Source organism: Eutrema salsugineum, unplaced genomic scaffold, assembly GCF_000478725.1.
Source record: "Eutrema salsugineum unplaced genomic scaffold, Eutsalg1_0 scaffold_14, whole genome shotgun sequence".
Classification (NCBI taxonomy): domain Eukaryota; kingdom Viridiplantae; phylum Streptophyta; class Magnoliopsida; order Brassicales; family Brassicaceae; genus Eutrema; species Eutrema salsugineum.
The window spans coordinates 1,359,146-1,377,625 of NW_006256877.1; the positions used below are offsets into that span (position 1 = coordinate 1,359,146).

The following is an 18,480-nucleotide window of genomic DNA, read 5'->3' on the forward strand; positions in this document are numbered from 1 at the left end:
TTTTACTCCATTTTCAAAGGTTTTCAAAGGATTTCTATGTTTCCGGATTTTAAAAGACTTTTCAGGTAATTTGGGATAAAGAGGCACAAAATGGAACAAAAAGACTCTTTTGGATAAATGCAGACCGTCAGAACTCTCATGGAGAGACGAAGACCTTCTCACCGTCTGATCACCCTCAAAATTGGACAACTTATAGAATAATCAACCAGCTTTCAAATGCACTTGGTTTGGAGACATTCCAACGGTTGGATCTCAAGATATTCCATTAGCCCCGGAGCCACTCGAAGTCAGCCAGCAAGTCACGTGACTGCGGTGATCAACCTATTTCCCGCGGTCAGAAGCTTCCTGACCGCGGCCAACCAGCCAATCCCCGCGGTCACAACACTCCCGACCGCGACAATCAATCTCCGAATTAAAGCCCATGTATCTGAAGCCCAAAGTCATTCTCAGCCTCAATTCTGGAACCCTAGAGACCATGGAGTATTGGAGACTATAAATACATGTCATTTAGGTCGTTTTTAGGGAGAACAATACACACTTTACAGAAACCCTTTTCCTTTAGCCGTTTTTATGAGATTTTTGTAGAAGATTGTTCAAGTCCGAGTTCTTCAATAGAGAAGCTTTCTTTATCTCTTTTCTTTACTGTTTTTCATTACTTTTATTAAAACCGATGATGATGTCGACCTCAGCCATGTCTGAGTAGATCCCGAGTTGGGCTTAGGGTTCCCGAAAGGGGCTCTCATAATCGATTAAGACATCTAGGTTTATAGATCTGGGATTTCGACCTGTTCTCTGTTTATTCTTGTTCTTATTGCATGTATGCTTGATTGATCACCTAGTATCTGATCTAGATAGTTAGTGTTATGAAAGTTTTCATTAAGTATCAGCCCTAGAATGAAACAGGCGATTTTTCTGTAGGAGTGGAAACCTACCTGCGGCGAGATCGTGAGTATTAACGATCTAAGTACAAGGACATTATCAGAAGATGTAGTTGCACAACTGTCTACAAATATTCCAATATTGTTGTGCAATTTAGAGAAAATATTCCCACCTGCTTTCTTCGATGTTATGGAACATTTACCTATACACCTCCCTCATGAAGCAGAGTTAGGAGGACCTGTTCAGTTTAGGTGGATGTATCCGTTTGAACGATTTATGAAGCATTTGAAGGGTAAGACCAAAAACTTAGCAAAATTTGAAGGGTCTATCGTGGCGGGAAGTCTGACAGAAGAGACTTCTCATTTCACGTCTTATTACTTTGCTCCAAAGGTTCGTACACGCAAACGACCTCCAAGACGTTACGACGATGGGGGTGTAGGACAAAGTTACGCAGTAGAAGGTGTGCCTGATATATTCTCACCAATTGGACGTCTAAGTGGGAAACTAAAAGAAACTTGTTGGTCAAACGAACAAGACTACCACAGCGCACATACATATATACTTCTGAATTGCGAGGAATTGGCACCTTACGAGAGGTACATAATTATAACCATGTATTATTAAAATTTGATTGAACAGACGAAATGTCCTTAACAATGTTTTAAAATTTCAGCACTTTCGTCAGTCAAGTCCGAGAATGCATTGACGGTGTTTCAGAAGATGAAATTAACAAGCGAAAAGACCAACATTATGCATTGTGGTTAAAAGGTCAAGTCGAGCATGATGACATGACATATGCAGTATGGTTTCATGAGTTGCTCCTAGGTCCTATTTCGAAGATAACTACTGCAGCTATGTATTTCACACGTGGCTATGTTTTTCATACTTATAGTCATGGCACTCAACGGGCAACTACAAACTATGGAGTTTGTGTACGAGGTGAAGTAGACTTTTATGGGATCATCAAAGAGATAATTGAAGTGGAATACCCCGGATTAGTCAGAATGAAAACTGTTCTATTCAAATGTGATTGGTTTGATCCTACGGTAGGTCGTGGAGTGCGAATTAACAAATTCGGAGTGGTAGATGTAAACGCATCTCGGCGATACAATAAGTTCGAGCCTTTTATACTTGCATCTCAAGCAGAACAAGTCACCTTTGTTCCATATCCTCGAGTTCGGAATACGGGAATTTCATGGCTGGCGGTTGTCAAAGTTGCTCATAGGGGTATAATTGATGGTGTAGATCTCCCGCCAATGCAACAAGATGATTGTGTCGACATTACAGCACCGGATGTTGAAGAAAATGTTCTTTTAATTGATCCACGTAATCGACAAGTTGAAGATCTACATGGGGACGAAACTGAAGAAGGTGCTGACGAATTTCAAACAAGCAGTGATGATGATGACAATGATGATGAGGACACCGAGCAAAATGTTGATGAAGACTAATTAAATATGTTGACATTTAATTGCATGCTTTGAACGTTTCAATGTAACATTTGTCAAATTTTAATTTTTGAAAAATTAAAGCCAATTAATGAAAACTAATTAAATGTTGATGAAAATTTGTTAAAGTGTTGACTTGGACATATGTTGACTTTTACGACGAATTTACGACGATTTTTTGGAATTCGTCGTAAATTCGTCGTAAAATGCAAACCCTAAACCCTATAGGGTTTAGCTTTCCCAACTTACAGAATGGTTTTTGGGTTTATTTTCCTAAGTAAACTGATGTATTATATAAGGGTCTGTAGTATAAGTTTCAGGAACTTGTAGAAATGTGGTTTTATTACGACGAATTTACGACGAATGGGTGTTATCGTCGTAATATACCATCGAGATTACGACGAAATGTAACCCCTAAATCTTATAATCTATCTTTTCTGGGGTTTAGGGGGGATTTTGATGAAGAGAATGAAATGTCTTACCATCTCATAAGGTAAAACAACTTTCTAAACAAAAAAAAAAAAAATTCAAAATTTGACATATATGTGTTTATCAAGTAATCTTAAGGTGTTATATACATTTACACAAGATGTATGGATTTATCTTACATCTTACTAAATTCTTCATTAAGTTATGTAAACATGCTAGAAAGTTATACACACCACATTTATCATGAATAGACATGCTTGTATGTCCTTATGGATGTTTCAATTTTTGAATTTCATCAGTTTTGGTATAATTCGTCGTAAATTCGTCGTAATATTACGACGAATTTACGACGATTTGTGGATACACAGCCGTCTTAATTTTTATGATTTATACGATTCGTCGTAAAATCGTCGTAACATTACGACGATTTTACGACGAATAACACGGATCATCGTAAAATCATCGCAAAGCCCAGATACAGCCACGTGTGTTTGTCTTATTCGCTTTGTTATACGGTGGGACCTTTGCGACGAATTTACGACGGATTCGTAAATTTCTTGAATTTACGACGGATTCGTCGTAAATTCGACGTAATCGTTACGTCGAATTTACGACGAATATAAATTCTATATATAGGACCTCACCCCTTCCTCATTTCGTCGCTTATCTCTCCTTCCTCTCTCTCTGCTTCCTCCTCTCTTGCATTCCTCCTCTTTTTGACGCAAAAAAAGGTAATTATTTTTTTTTAATTACTTTAAATTATTTTATTATTAAATAGTTTAGAAATTCAAACGGTTTAGGTCGGGAATTAGTTTAGGCCCGGAATTTGTTAGATTCAGGATCGGAATTTCTTAGATTTAGGATCGTAATTAAAAATTAATTGTAATTAACTTGAAAAATAAAATTTTATCGGTTTTGCAGACGATGACTCGACGGAGGACGCATTACATCAATTTCATGGCGGACGGACACTCTTCCCGGGCGTCTGCCTCGGGAAACACCGGGACCGATGTCCCTTCATCTTCCGGAGCCTCCCAGGTTCCGAATACCGCAGAGCCGTCTCCACCACCGCCTCCACCATCGCCTCCACCACCACCTCCACCGCCGGCTGCCGAACCGGTACCCGCCCCTCCTCATCCGTATGCCCAGTTTACGGTTGAGGATTTACTAGCCCTACTGGGACGGGGGGATTTACGTTGTCTGGTTCCCGGAAAAGCGGAACCAGGCTCTTATTGGTAAGTAAACTTTTTCGTTTTTTATATTTTTTTAAATTAATGCTTTAATTTACTTAAATATTAATGTAATAAGTTTTTTTTTTGTTTCATAGGTTTAGTTTGGATAATTGTGTCGGTCGGAGCGTTTCCGACACAATTAAGAGTCATTTCGTGGAGCCGCACTACAATTGGAGCAAGGTGTCGCAAGAGACATTCGACACCTGGTACAAGTGCTTTGCGGTAATATTTTTTAAATATTATTTATATCATTTTAAATTGTAGTAAAATTCAATTAATCTTACTTTTATATTATTTATCTAATTTTTTGTTTTCTTTTGCAGCAACGGTGGAACTGGGACATCGGGATCAATGAGACGGTCCGCGAAGCTTTCTGGCTGAAGGCGCAGAAACGCCTAGTCAACACCGTTTCCGATTGGAAGCGGAAATGGGAGACCGACGGCGACGACGCAAAGCCGAGCTCCATGTCCACTACCTGTTGGAACGGGTTGAAGGCGTACTGGCTGGACCCGCATGCCCAAACCACCGCTGCTAAGTGTTCGGCCGTCCGAAACCGGGTTGATCCGGTGACTGGTGAGAAGTTAGTGACCCCGCACACTTCTGGCCAAATATCTTTTGCGGGAAGACGTCTCATGATGGTAAGTAATTATTATTTTAATTTAATTTTATTTATTGCTATAATTTATTAAATATTTTTGACTAATGTTTACTAATTGGTAGGCCGAGGAGAACGGAGGAGAACTACCTCCAATGACGAAGCTCTTCGAGACCACTCACCGGAAGAGGGACGGGAGCTTTGTCGACGCTCGGTCCGAGGAGATCTACAATGCCGCTATGCAGCGGATCGCCGAGCGGGAGACCTAGGCCACACCTGACGGTACTATCCAAGTACCGTTGACCGTCGCTGAACAAGACCAGATTTTCGAAGAGGTATGATCTATTTCAATTTTTTTTAAAATTTATTATATTTATTACTTAATAAATAATTAACGTTTTTATTTTCTATTTGTAGGTTGCTCCGAAGAAGAAGGGCCGAACCTTAGGGATGGGCTCTATTAGAGACTGTCCTGCCGCCTCGGCTTCCGGATTCCGCACGCAGGAGGATCCGAGTCAGCTTCGCCAGGAGCTTGCTACGGCCAATGCTGAGATCACCACTCTCAGGCATGAGCAAGTGGCCCAGAAGCAGGAGCTCACCTAGATACATGATCTCTTCGACATCGTTGCGGAAGCGGTTCCGCAGTTGGCCACCGCAATCCGAGCGAGGCAACAGCGAGCACGAAGGGTTTTTGAGACCGGTGGTACTTCTGGTACTGGACCATCGGACCAGCAGACGCAGGGCGGTCAGTCTTCGGCTCCGGTAGTGCAGACGGGAAACGATGGCCCAGCAGCGACGGGCGGCCAAGACGGAGAGCCTCCTCGTGACGTCGATCTGAACCTCGACGATTACGAAATCACATTGTAGATTAGGTTTTTTTGAAAAAAACAATTTGTATTAAATTTTTTTTTTATTTATAAATTATTTTTGAATTTAAATTTCAATTTAAATTGTTTTTTTCTATTTTTAATTTTTTATTATTTTCAAAATTCATTAATTAAATTAAAATCGAATTAAATATTTAATTTATAAATCGACGTAAATTCGTCGTAAATTTACGTCGATCTAACGTCGAATATTTAACGACGAATTTACGTCGAATAAGTTTACGTCGGATTTACGTCGAAAATTTACGACGATTTAACATCGACAATTAAAAAATTAGTTTTCCTTAATTGAAATTGTTCGTCTCCTAATCGTTGTTAAATCGATGTAATTTTACATCGATTTTACGTCGTTCTTATGATGGAGTTCTTTCGTTGTACTTCCGTTGGAAATTTTACGTCGCATTTAGGACGAATAGTTTCCGACGATTTTACGACGATTTTCTGGAGTTGGTAATTTTACGATGATTTTACGACGATTTTGGTTTTACGACGATCGTTTTACGAAGATTTTTTTTCGTCGTTAATTCGACGTAAATGCTCTTTTACGTCGATTTTACGTCGATATATGCCGACGTAAAACCCGATCTTTCTTGTAGTGTATAGCTTATTTCAGTGATAAGCTAGCAGGAGCCACACTGAACTATCCGACTTATGACAAGGAGATGTATGCCTTGGTGAGAGCTTTGTAAACATGGTAATATTACCTGTGGCTTAAGGAGTTTGTGATCCACACCGACCGTGAATCACTCAAACATTTGAATGGGCAACAAAAGCTCAACAAGAGGCATGCTCGGTGGGTTGAATTTGTTGAAACATTTCCTTATGTTATCAAATACAAACAAGGTAAAGAAAATGTTGTTGCTCATGCATTATCGCGAAGGTATGTCTTAATCTCTACTTTTGATGCTAAGTTGTTAGGTTTTGAATAACTTCAAGAAATGTATAAGACAGATCCTGAGTTTGGAGAGATTTAAAAGGCATGTAAGAAGAATGCCTCAGGATATTACTTTCAACAAGAGGGATTTCTTTTGTATGAAAACCGTTTGTGTGTGCCTAATTGCTCTATTCGTGACTTGTTTTTCAGGGAAGCTCATGGAAGACGCTTGATGGCACATTTTGGAGTAGCTACGACACTCAAGGTAATGCAAGACCACTTTTATTGGCCACACATGAAGAGAGATGTAGAAAGAATTTGTGGCTGGTGTGGCACTTGCAAGCAATCTAAGTCAGCGGTCCAAGCCAACAGTTTGTATAATCCTTTACCGATTCCTTCTCATCCATGGACTGATATCTCAATGGATTTTGTGCTTGGTTTGCCTAGGAATAAAACTGGAAAATATTTTATCTTTTTTGTGGTAGACAGGTTTTCTAAGATGGCACATTTCAAAGCTTTTCAAAAGACTGAAGATGCATCACATGTAACAGATTTGTTCTTTAAGGAGATAGTTCGCTTGCATGGAACGCCAAGAACGATAATGCCTGATATAGATACCAAGTTTCTAAGCTATTTCTGGAAAACATTATCGTCTAATTAAGGTACTAATTTTTTGTTTCAACTATGTACTTGCCATTCCCAAAGTGATGGACAAACAAAAGTGGTTAATATAACCTGGTCTACTCTCTTGTGTGCAATGATTAAAAAGAACTTGAATAGTTGGGAGAAATGTTAACCACATGTAGAGTTTGCATATAACCATTACATGCATTCTGCTTTTAAGTTTTCCCCATTTCAAATAGTTTATGGTTTTAATCTGAATTATCCTTTGGATGTAATCCATTTTCCTTTGAGTGAGAGAACAAGCATAGATGTGAAAAAAAAGCTGATCTTGTCAAGCAGATCCATGAGAAGGCCAGAAAGAACCTTGAGGAATAGACTAAGCTTTACGAAAAGCAAGCCAATAAAGGAAGGAACAAGATGACTTATGAAGTTCTCGATCAAGTGTGGGTTCATTTGAGAAAAGAAAGATTTCCGGCTAAAAGAAAGTCCAAGCTCATGCCAAGAATTGATGGACCATTCAAGAAAATCAAGAAGATTGGCAACAATGCTTACCAACTTGATTTTCAAAGTTAGTATAATGTGAATTTATTGCATATGTTCCAGTTTTGAGGACAAATCCTTTTCAAGAGGAAGAAGATGATATGATCACGGATGGGAATAAAGACTTGGAGCTTGAAGCTGAGCTGGAGTCAGAGCTTGAACCAGTGGATAAAGGATTTGAAGATGTTGGGCCACTTCATGTGTCACATGGACCAATGATCCAAGCCAGAACTAAGAGATTCAAGGAGTCAATTGGAGTTTTACTTAGTCATATTGGAGATCGACTAAAGTACAGTGACCCATTTGTGCTCTATTTTCCCTTACCTTTTGGTTTTGTCCCAATGGATTTTCTAAACGAATGTTTTTAATGAGCCAATGGAGTTCACTTTCACACCAACCCCTTTTGTTGATCAAAAGACTCAAGCCCAACAATTATTTTGACCAAGAAGCTTAAGGGTTTAGGCGGAGAAGGAGACTAATTATTTAGTTTTCTCTTTATAAACCTATGTAATCTCTTTGGGAAAACCATCTTTTATGATCATTTTTCAATCAAACTCTTTCATCTTCTTCAGAGAAACTTTGAGAGAACTTCTCTTTAGTTCCTTGTGAACAATCCGATTGTTTGGTGTGTAACATCCAATCGATCAAATCTTGTCTTGTCTTGGTGTGTCATATCCAAGGAGACAGGACGGTAAATCAGAAGCCATTATGAAACTTCTCTGTGACCTTTTAATCCACCCCTTCTTTACTTAAATCTCATGAATCATTTGAAGATCATCTATCCATTTTGCCACCTTCTTAGTGCCGATTCAGGAAGGATCATATAAGATAAGGTTCAAATTTATTAATCTTTAGATCGATTTATAATTCACATGTCCTAACAGTTCATCCCAAATATCAAAAGACCCAACCAAATAAGAAGATGTATTCTTATTAATTGAATTGGAAAAAGGTAAATCATTTTTGAGGACTGTCATTACACACATTTTGATCAGATCCTCCTTAACAAAACCCTTCCCAATAAAAACCCCATGTTTCCTAAGGATCAGTTGGTCAGACTAATAACACCTGATTTTGACCATATTTATAGATCACTTTCAGTATCTTATGCAGGTGTTTTCAATTAGTTTTGAAGGTTTTATAAGTGTTTTCCATGTTTTGGAGTTTTATTAGTCTTTTCAGGATACTTAGGCACAATGCAAATTGGAGAAAAATCCACTTTTGGCCAATTTCGGACCGTCAGAAGTTTCACATCCGATGAAGACCTTTTTACCGTCTGATGAAGCTCAAATTTGGATACAAGATAGAGAAGACAACCAGATTTTTACAATTGGATTGGGGGGAAATCTAACGGTTAGATCATAAGTTATACCCAATTTTCTGAAGACATGTTCTGTAGTCTTCCGAAAGAAGCAAGAGAAGGAATGAAGTTTGAACATCATAAGCCAACCACCACAGTCCAGGAGCTCTTGACTGCGGTTTACACTCTCCGGGCCACGCCTCAGAACCTCCACTTACGGTGAACTCACATTTACCAGCCTTGGAGAGCCCAATTCTGCGACAAGCCCATTTTCGGCCGAATGGCCCGTTTTCAAGCCCAACTCATTCTCTCTTCAAAGAAAGCCCTAAGGACGAACAGAAAAACTTGGAGACCTATATATATGTATTTTAGAAGACCTAATTTCGTGTGTGCTCCTTTCCCCTTGTTAGGGAGGCACCCAACTTTTGTTTCTTAGGTTTAGATTAGAAAGATAGAGATTCTTCTCTTGAACCTTTGCTGTTTCTTTTCATCATTCTATTCAGTTTATGCAATATCTTTTAATTTACTCCTTTTCTATTTCAAAACCAATGATGATGTTTTCAAGCTCAGCCATGGACATCACCGTCGTAGGAGACGAAAGCTATCTATGGAGGATACATAATCCAAGATGGATTCCGATCTGAAATGCATGATCTTAATCCGGCATGAGAGCGATAGTTAATTGATGAGCGGTTTAAACGTTGTTGTTTTCGTTTTACTAAGCTTCAGGTTTTAAATTTATAACCCCTAAATGTCTGCAAGTGCACAGATGTGCGCTGTAGTACTTAGGGTATCGATCCACAGAGACTTAGTTGTTTCAGTACGAATTCACGGCAACGCTTAAATCAGATTAGACCTAAACGGTTTGGGTTTTGGTTTTGGGTTTTGGTTGTCACTAAATCTAAACTAGAAAGCAAAGAAAACAAAAGCAATTGAAGGCAATTAAAACAAGTAAAAAGCGATTAAACTAAGGCTAATGAAAGCAGGTAATAAGCGAATAAATCAAAGACAAATTGAAAGCAGGAAAAATCGAATAAGAAGCAAAGGTTGTAAGCAATTAAAGACAAACGTTGGGCATCAAGGAGAATTCGCAGGGGTTCATAGTCTATTCTAGGTCGATTTTAAACAAGTGATAAAGGTAATCAACTACGTATGTTCTAGAACTCGAGGCACGGAAGTATGAATAGCCTACTTTCGCAGCACTAAACAACTATCTCTCGCAACCCTGATCAGTAGGTTTCCACTCTGATCCTGGAAGGGAGAAGATCCAATAGCAGAACAAGACTCATCAATATTCACAACTCAACTACAGGTAGGTTTCCACTCCTATAGAAGATTTGCTCGTTGCGACCTAGTTCAGACAATCAATGAAAGCTTTCGCAACATATCATATCAGATCGGCTTCTAAGTGGGCAGCAAAGAATCACACAGTAAGATTAAAGGCAAACGAAGAACATCTAGAAGATTATAAATCCTAAATCTATCGATTCATAAGCAAAGACACATGAAATTCCCTTTGAAAAATCTTTTTAAACCCAACTGGGTAACTGCTCAAACATATTGTAACAAAGCATCATAGAATATTGAAAGTGCACGAAATTAAAGAGAATAAGGAAGAAAAACGAAGAACGGAGAAGCAGATGGAGGCGTGATGGCTTCCTCCAGCGGCGGCTCCTTCTTCCGAGACGGCGGCGGCTCTCTAGGGTTCCACACGAAATCCCTCTCTCTCTCTCTCTCTTATGTCGTCTCCTCCCCTTTAGAATGACCTAAACAGGGTATTTATAGCTTCTGGGGTGGTCCTGGACACTTAGGGCTTCAAAAATAACGAAAAGATTTGATCTGGGCTTTAATTAAGTTGTCGGGAAAGTGAACGACCAAGTTCCGCGGTCGCGGTGGCTCTACACGCGGGAAAATGGGTGTTGGCCGCGGTCCCGGCTCGTGGTCCTCTTCCGGAACTGCATTTTTTGTCATTCTTGCAGCGGGAGTATCTGAAGATCTAACCGTTGGATTGTCTCCAATCCAAGTGCATTAGAAAGCTGGTTGGATCTTCTATGTTGTCTCAAATTTTGGGGGTAAGCAGACGGTGAGAAGGTTTTCATCGCTTGTCATACTTCTGACAGTCTGCATTTATCCAAAATTGCTCATTTGTTCCAAATTGCATATCTTTTGCCCAAATTTCCTGTAAAGTCTTTTGAAACTCTAAAACATTGAAAACACTTTAAAAACATTGAAAATAGAGTTAAAACACCTGCATAAGACATAATTATGATCCATAAAAATGGTCAAAATACGGTGTTATCAACTCCCCCAGACTTACCTTTTTGTTTGTCCTCAAACAAACTTAAGTCAGGAAAGAAATTTTTGAAAAATCGCAGGAACTAAACAATATCTCAGTGACCGTCCTTCTAAACCATAACTTATCGTGAAACATCTATTTGGATCTAGTCTAGAAAATTCTCACCAAAATACAAGCAAACTAGTCCGTTAATCCGTCATGCGAAAATCTACACACTTAGATCTAACTTCCAGTCAACTAGCTCTCTACATTCATTAAGTATAGTAGTGAATTCTCATCAAAGACATTATTCAGGGTAGACGGCGTTTGACATTAAGGATATTTAAGTGGTGGAGCTTAGGTGTTTAGGGTTACCTGAAGAATATGGAGGATGCAAGATATTATGCAAAACCGCAAGAGAGAGAAGGACCTGTTGATGACCGCAGATTTTCAGTCACTTCTCCTTTGCCAAATGTTGCTGCATAATCTTCCTCCTTTGTTGTAAATAGCTGTTCCCCCAGACTTAGATCTTTTCCGGGAATCATAAAGATAATCTCCAAAACTCCATATAATCAGATCAAGCTTGCCTAAAGTAAAAATTCGATCCTCCTAGACTCTCTAAGGTTTTAATTTCCTCTCCCTTCATATTTTTCTTTTCTTTTTCAGATTTTTTTGTTTTTAGAGAGGAAATAACCTTTTTATAAAGAGAGAGTGTAAGGGACGAAATTGTACCAAGATTTTGAAGTTTTTCCAAGGCAAACTGAAATATCTCCTTTTGTTGAATCATTCCAATGAAATCGCAGGTCTTCGTCTTCAGTGACTGAAAACCGCGTTGATCCTCTTTCTCTCCGACGTTTTTGCACATATATGCATATAGGACAATGAAAAACAAGAATGCATGTGGTTTGAAAGAGGTTAGGTTCGGTGGGGAACTAGCTAAAGATAAACTAGCCATTCAGGATCAACAAAGAGTGGTAAAAGGAAAAAGGAGTCCTGAATGTATGATTCGTTTCCCTGATCTAACGCTTCAATGAGAAAATTAGGTCAAAATTAAGTCCATATAAAATGAGCTAGTATATCCTGTCAGAAAGAATCTCCATGAATAGAAGTCCTCTGGTGGGATTTCGTAATGCAAGTACTTAACTACCGCCTAGTCTAGGCTTAAATCACAAAAGAGCAAAAAACGAGGAAATAGCGTAGAAGCACATTAGTCTAATTCATCATAGAAATGTTTACTGTGTTCCTGGTTTGAAAACTTTTTGAAAAAAAATTTTGAAAACAACTTTTGAAAAACATTTTGAAAAAAAATATAATTTTTGAAAAATTTTATGTGTCCAAAACAAACTCATAACAAATCAAATTTCATTAGTAACGGATGAACATCCTCCCCCAGACTTATTTCACACTGTCCTCAGTGTGATAAATCTTGGAAAGAATGGTAAAGAAAATAGAAAAGTTGAAATGTTTAAGTGAACTTATCGTGCTGGAGAGTGCTGCTCGTCTTTTGTGTTTATTCTTCCTTATTGAAAACCTGAAATTAAATGAAACAGAAACAAAGCAATGGAAATAGAAAATAAAGGTCAAAGGGAAATAGATAAAATACCAAGTGGGTTGCCTCCCACTAAGCGCTTGTTTCAAGTCGTTAGCTTGACATTGTTGCTCGATTAGACTTAACCGGGGTCGTGACACTCCTTGATCTCATCATTGGCCGATGATGGATCAATTAAAAACATCACTTCTCTTTCGTCTTCGGTTTCTTCAGCCAGATATGGCTTTACACGCTGTCCATTCACTGTAAATGAGTTTCCGGTTCTGTCCCATAGGACAATGGCTCTGTATGGTTTGACTTCCTTTATCGTGAAGGGTCCTGACCATCTTGAACGTAATTTTCCTGGAAAAAGCTTAAGACGAGAATTGAAAAGAAGAACTTTATTGTTCGGAGCAAAAGTTCTATGAATAATCTTCTTATCATGATATGCTTTAGTCTTCTCCTTGTAGATCTTCGAGTTTTTGTAAGCATTGTGTCGGATTTCTTCTAACTCATGAAGTTCAAGTAGTCTTCTTTCTCCAGCTGTTTTCAGATTCATGTTCATCTCTTTGATAGCCCATTGCGCCTTATACTCGAGTTCTACTGGAAGGTGGCATGCCTTTCCATAAACTAGATTGAATGGTGTTGTTCCTAATGGTGTCTTGAATGCTGTTCGATATGTCCATAATGCATCGTCAAGCTTTGTAGACCAATCCTTGCGATGAACTACAGTTGCTTTCTGCAAATCGACTTGATTTCTCTGTTTGAGATTTCCACTTGACCGCTGGTTTGGGGATGGTATGGAGAAGCAACTTTATGTGTAACTCCATTCTTTCTAAGAAGATTCTCGAAAATTCTGTTGATGAATTGCGATCCTCCGTCGCTTATCACAATTCTAGGAACTCCAAAACGCGGGAATATCACAGATTTAAACAGCTTCATGACAACTTTCACATCATTGGTGGGACTAGCGACTGCTTCTACCCACTTAGAGACGTAGTCTACTGCTACTAAGATGTATTGGTTTCCGAAAGAAGTAGGAAAGGGTCCCATAAAATCTATTCCCCAGACATCGAAGATTTTAACTTCGAGAATAAAATTTTGAGGTATCTCATTCCTTTTGCTTATGTTACCCATCCTTTGGCATTTATCGCATCGCGATATATAAGCTTGAGTATCTTTGAACAAAGTAGGCCACCAAAAACCTGCTTGCAAGATTTTTGAAGCAGTTTTAAAAGTTGCAAAGTGTCCTGCATAAGACGAGCTATGGCATCCGAATAAAATTCCTTCCATCTCTTCTTCAGCCACGCATCTTCGGAATAACCCATCAGCACATCTCTTATTGAGATAGGGTTCATCCCAAAAATAATATCTTATGTCTTTCAGAAATTTTTTCTTCCTATAACCAAAGAATTGTGGTGGTTCTACATCGGCTGCTAAGTAATTTGCTATGTGCCTAAACCATGGGGTGTTGAAAGCATCTGCTCGTCGCATTAGAGGACGTGGTGGTGCGGTATTAGCATTGGTGGGGGTTGTATCTATAGCATAGATGTTTTCTTCAGGCAAACTGTCATTTAAAGGCAATCTTTCTTCAACTCGAATTCGTGAAAGATGGTCTGCAACTCCATTATATGCGCCTTTTCGATCTCGAATTTCGATATCGAATTCTTGCAGTAGGAGGATCCATCTTATCAACCGAGGTTTAGCGTCTTTCTTAGACATTAAATACTTGATTGCAGCATGATCAGTATGAACTATGACCTTAGATCCTACGAGATAAGAACGGAATTTCTCAAATGCAAATACGACAGCCAGAAGTTCTTTCTCTGTTGTAGCATAATTGCATTGAGCTTCGTCAAGAGTTCTGCTTGCGTAGTAGATTACGTGCAGTTTCTTATCTTTTCGTTGGCCAAGCACTGCTCCGACAGCATAGTCACTTCCATCGCACATGATTTCAAACGGGAGTTCCCAATCAGGTGCTTGCAGCGCGGAGACAAGGGATTCTTTGATCTTATGAAACGCGGCTAAGCACTCATCATCAAACTCAAAGTTCGTTTCCTTGCAAAGCAAACGCGTAAGAGGTCTAGCTATTTGAGAAAAATCTTTAATGAAGCGCCTATAGAATCCTGCGTGTCCTAAGAAACTACGAATTCCTTTTACGTTTGTGGGGGGTTGTAGGCTTGTCATGACTTCGATTTTAGCTTTGTCAACTTCAATACCTTTTCCCAAAATTCTGTGCCCGAGCACGATTCCGTCTCGTACCATGAAGTGACATTTTTCCCAATTTAATACTAAATGCTTATCTTCACATCTTTGCAAAACTTTACCAAGGTTGCCTAGGCATTTTTCAAAAGAAGATCCATAGACAGAGAAATCGTCCATGAATACTTCCATGAAATCCTCAATAAAATCTGTGAAGATCGACATCATGCACCGCTGGAAGGTAGCAGGTGCATTACACAATCCAAAAGGCATACGTCTGTAAGCAAACGTGCCATATGGACAAGTGAACGTCGTTTTTTCTTGATCCTCCGGGCGAATAGGAATTTGGAAAAATCCGGAGTATCCATCAAGGAAGCAATAGTAAGGGTGATTAGCTAATCTTTCTAGCACTTGATCTATGAATGGAAGTGGAAAATGATCTTTCCTAGTTGCTGCATTCAGTTTCCGGTAATCGATGCACATACGATGTCGAGTTACTATTCTTGTAGCGATCATTTCATATTTATCATTTTTAATGACAGTGACTCCTCCTTTTTTCGGAACAACATGAACTGGGCTAACCCAAGTGCTATCTGAGATAGGAAAGATTATTCCAGCTTCTAAAAGCTTCATAATCTCCTTCTTGACAACATCCATGAGATTAGGGTTCAGTCTCCTTTGACTTTCGATTGAGTTTTTAGCATTATCCTCTAGATTTATCTTGTGCATACAAAGATCTGGGGAGATTCCAGGTATGTCATCAAGTGAATATCCTAAGGCTTTTCTATGCTTTCTCAGCTCAGTCAACAGCATTGTGGTTTCTTCTTCCGTCAAACCAGAGTTTATTTTGACAGGATAAGTAGAATTTGGTCCAAGGAAAGCGTACTTAAGTCCGACGGGAGGAGGTTTAAGCTCGACTTTAGGGGCTTTAAGATCGCTCCAAGGATCGTTAATTGCTGCAGCAGTGTCTCTAGGAGGTGTAGGAATGTTTGTTTGGTCCCTTAGATCTAGATAGTGTAGAGGTTTCTTATAAGTTTCAGACTTATCAAGCATACGCGCGCACTCACTTGAAATTTCTTCAAGGAAATTGCGTTCATCTTTTGCGGGTGAAAGCGTGACACTTAAAGGGTCGTCTAAAAGCAGATCTTCATAGACTTCCTCAATAATTCCGTCTAACTCATCAACCCAACAAATTTTGCCATCCAGAGTCGGTTTATCGAAACTTTTGTTCATGTCAAACTGCATAACTAGGCCGGCTAGATGAAGGTCGATTTTTCCTTCAGGGACATTTATTATGGCTCCGGCTGTAGATAGGAATGTTCTTCCAAGAATAATTGGATCCTTAGGTTCTTTTTCCAGTTCTAGAACTACGAAATCGGTTGGTATGGAACATTTTTCGATTTCGACGGGAACTTCTACTAGGATACCTATAGGTTGTCTAACGGAACGATCAGCAAGTACTAAAGAAATCTTAGTGGGCTTGAAAGTGTGATGTCCTAAACGTTTTGCTACTGAAAGAGGCATCATGTTTATGCTAGATTCTAAATCACAGAGAGCACGCTCAAAAGCTACATCTTTGATGGTACATGAAAGTACGAAGCTTCCAGGATCGTTTTTCTTTTCAGGGATTCGGCTTTGCAGGATAGAACTACATTCATGGGTTATCATCATAACGCCTTCTTCAAGAGTTAAAGAATTCGTTAGAATACCCTTCATGTATTTTCTTAAAGCAGGAATCATAGCACAAGCTTCTACGAAAGGTAATCTCACATATAATTGATCGATTAGCTCTTTCAGTTTAGCTTTTTCTTTCTCTTTCTTAGGGGCTTTTAAGGCTCTAGGATATGGAGGTTTAGGTTTATAGACATGAGTTGGTGGAGGTGGAATCAGGTCTTCTCCGAGGATTTCCCGGGATGAATCTTTTCTTACTTCTTCTCCATTCTTTTCTCCTACCATTCCTTTTTCAACATCTTCAGTCGTGACTCTTTCTTTTTCTTTTTCCTTTTCCTTACCCTTTTCCTCAACTTCGGGATATTTATGAAATTCAGGCTCTTTGTAAGCTAATCCACTCCTAAGTGTGATAGCTTTCACGTGATCGGAGGGATCTGCTTCACTTGAGCTTTCGAAAAAATTTTCACTTGGTTCCTCCTCAGGTTTATCTAAGTTTTTAGAATTGGTTTTGACCATCAGGCTAAGGAGGGTATCGAAATCCTTCTGCATCTCTTTTAGTTCAGATCTAAGATCACTAATCTCTTGAGACATAGATTTTTCAAGCTCTAAATTCTTTTTGTTTAGGTTTTCAGCTTCAGAAGAGGGAAAACTTGGATAGGAAACAGGATTAGATTGAATACCCAATATTGGTTCGGGAGGTGGTGTCCAGGCAAGCTCAGAAGACGGTTTCCCGCGATCAGGAGGCTCGCGACCGTGGTGAAACATGTCTTGGCCGCGGTCAGAACAGCCACGACCGCGGTGGAAGCTTGGTTTGCCGCGGTCCAGATGAATGGACCCGTGGTGATCAGAAACGAATGGAAAATCTTGAATTTGATAGACTTCTGCAGTGTTAGGCATCCCTTGACCATAAAAATCCATTGGGTTGTCCCAGCCATCAAAGTTACACGTATTGTGTACCCTATTTGGTTGTTGCAATCCAAGATGACTCATTATGTGACGGAGACACTTTATAACTTCCGAAATTTCTATTTTCTTCTCAGGAAGTGCAGAATTACCAAAGGTTACTTGATTTCGGATGCTGTTTCCTAAATTTTTAATGAAAACGTGAGCATCTTCTACAGATCTAGTTGTGAAATCTCCATTACTTGCTATGTCGAAAGAGTGTCGTAACTCTGGAGTTATACCGCGATAGAAGATACCTAGTAGGTATTCCTCGGCATATCCATGGTGTGGACAATCTCTTTGGTATTCCCTAAATCTTTCCCAAGTATCTAAAAGATCTTCATTTTCTTTTTGTTTATAAGTTCTTATCTTCTTTCTTAAGAGATTTGAACGATTTCTAGTGTAAAAACTAGGAAAGCAGTTCTACACGCTGCCCACGTTTTTAGTGAAGCAGGTGGCAAAGATTTTAGCCATTTGCCGGTCTTATCTCTAAGAGAGAATGGGAAAAGACTACACTTGTGGTAATCCCCATTTGCTGTAATGGTTGCACATAATTCTTCGAAAGTCTCGATATGGTCTATCGGGTTTTCGAATGAATAACCAGAGAATTGATTTTGTTGAACTAAATGGATATGGGGTACCTAATTTCGGTTTTGACATCCTCTGGTAAGGCTGGTTGAATAGCTCTTCGATCTCCCATGAACTTTTCGAGTGAATCGAAACTTCCAATCAGTTCATCATCATCTTTGTGTTTGACCGATCCGATTAGCTCATTGTCATCATAAATCGGTTCTTCAAACTCATCATCAGTCAGGTCATCATCGCTTGGATCACCATCCACACGATTTGGTGGATCACCAAGAGTCCCGGGAACATGTTCCCGGTCTCTCATCTCATAGAAACCTGAAAAATTCAAAAGAAAAAGTAAAAATAAACAAGTGTTCTAATGGATTTAAGTTGGGATTCGCAACGAAACAAATCAATGTCCCCGGCAACGGCGCCAAAAACTTGATGTGCGGTTTAAACACGGGGTTTGTTGTTTTCGTGTTACTAA

General features: G+C 39.2%; 1 non-coding gene across 1 annotated transcript; it reads left to right on the forward strand.

Annotated features, from left to right (window-relative positions):
- Positions 1 to 17,703: 17,703 nt before the first annotated feature.
- LOC112088746 lies at positions 17,704 to 17,811 on the forward strand. The gene has a single exon (XR_002900685.1). It is a non-coding gene; the product is annotated as a small nucleolar RNA R71 (small nucleolar RNA).
- The last annotated feature ends 669 nt before the right edge of the window (positions 17,812 to 18,480 follow it).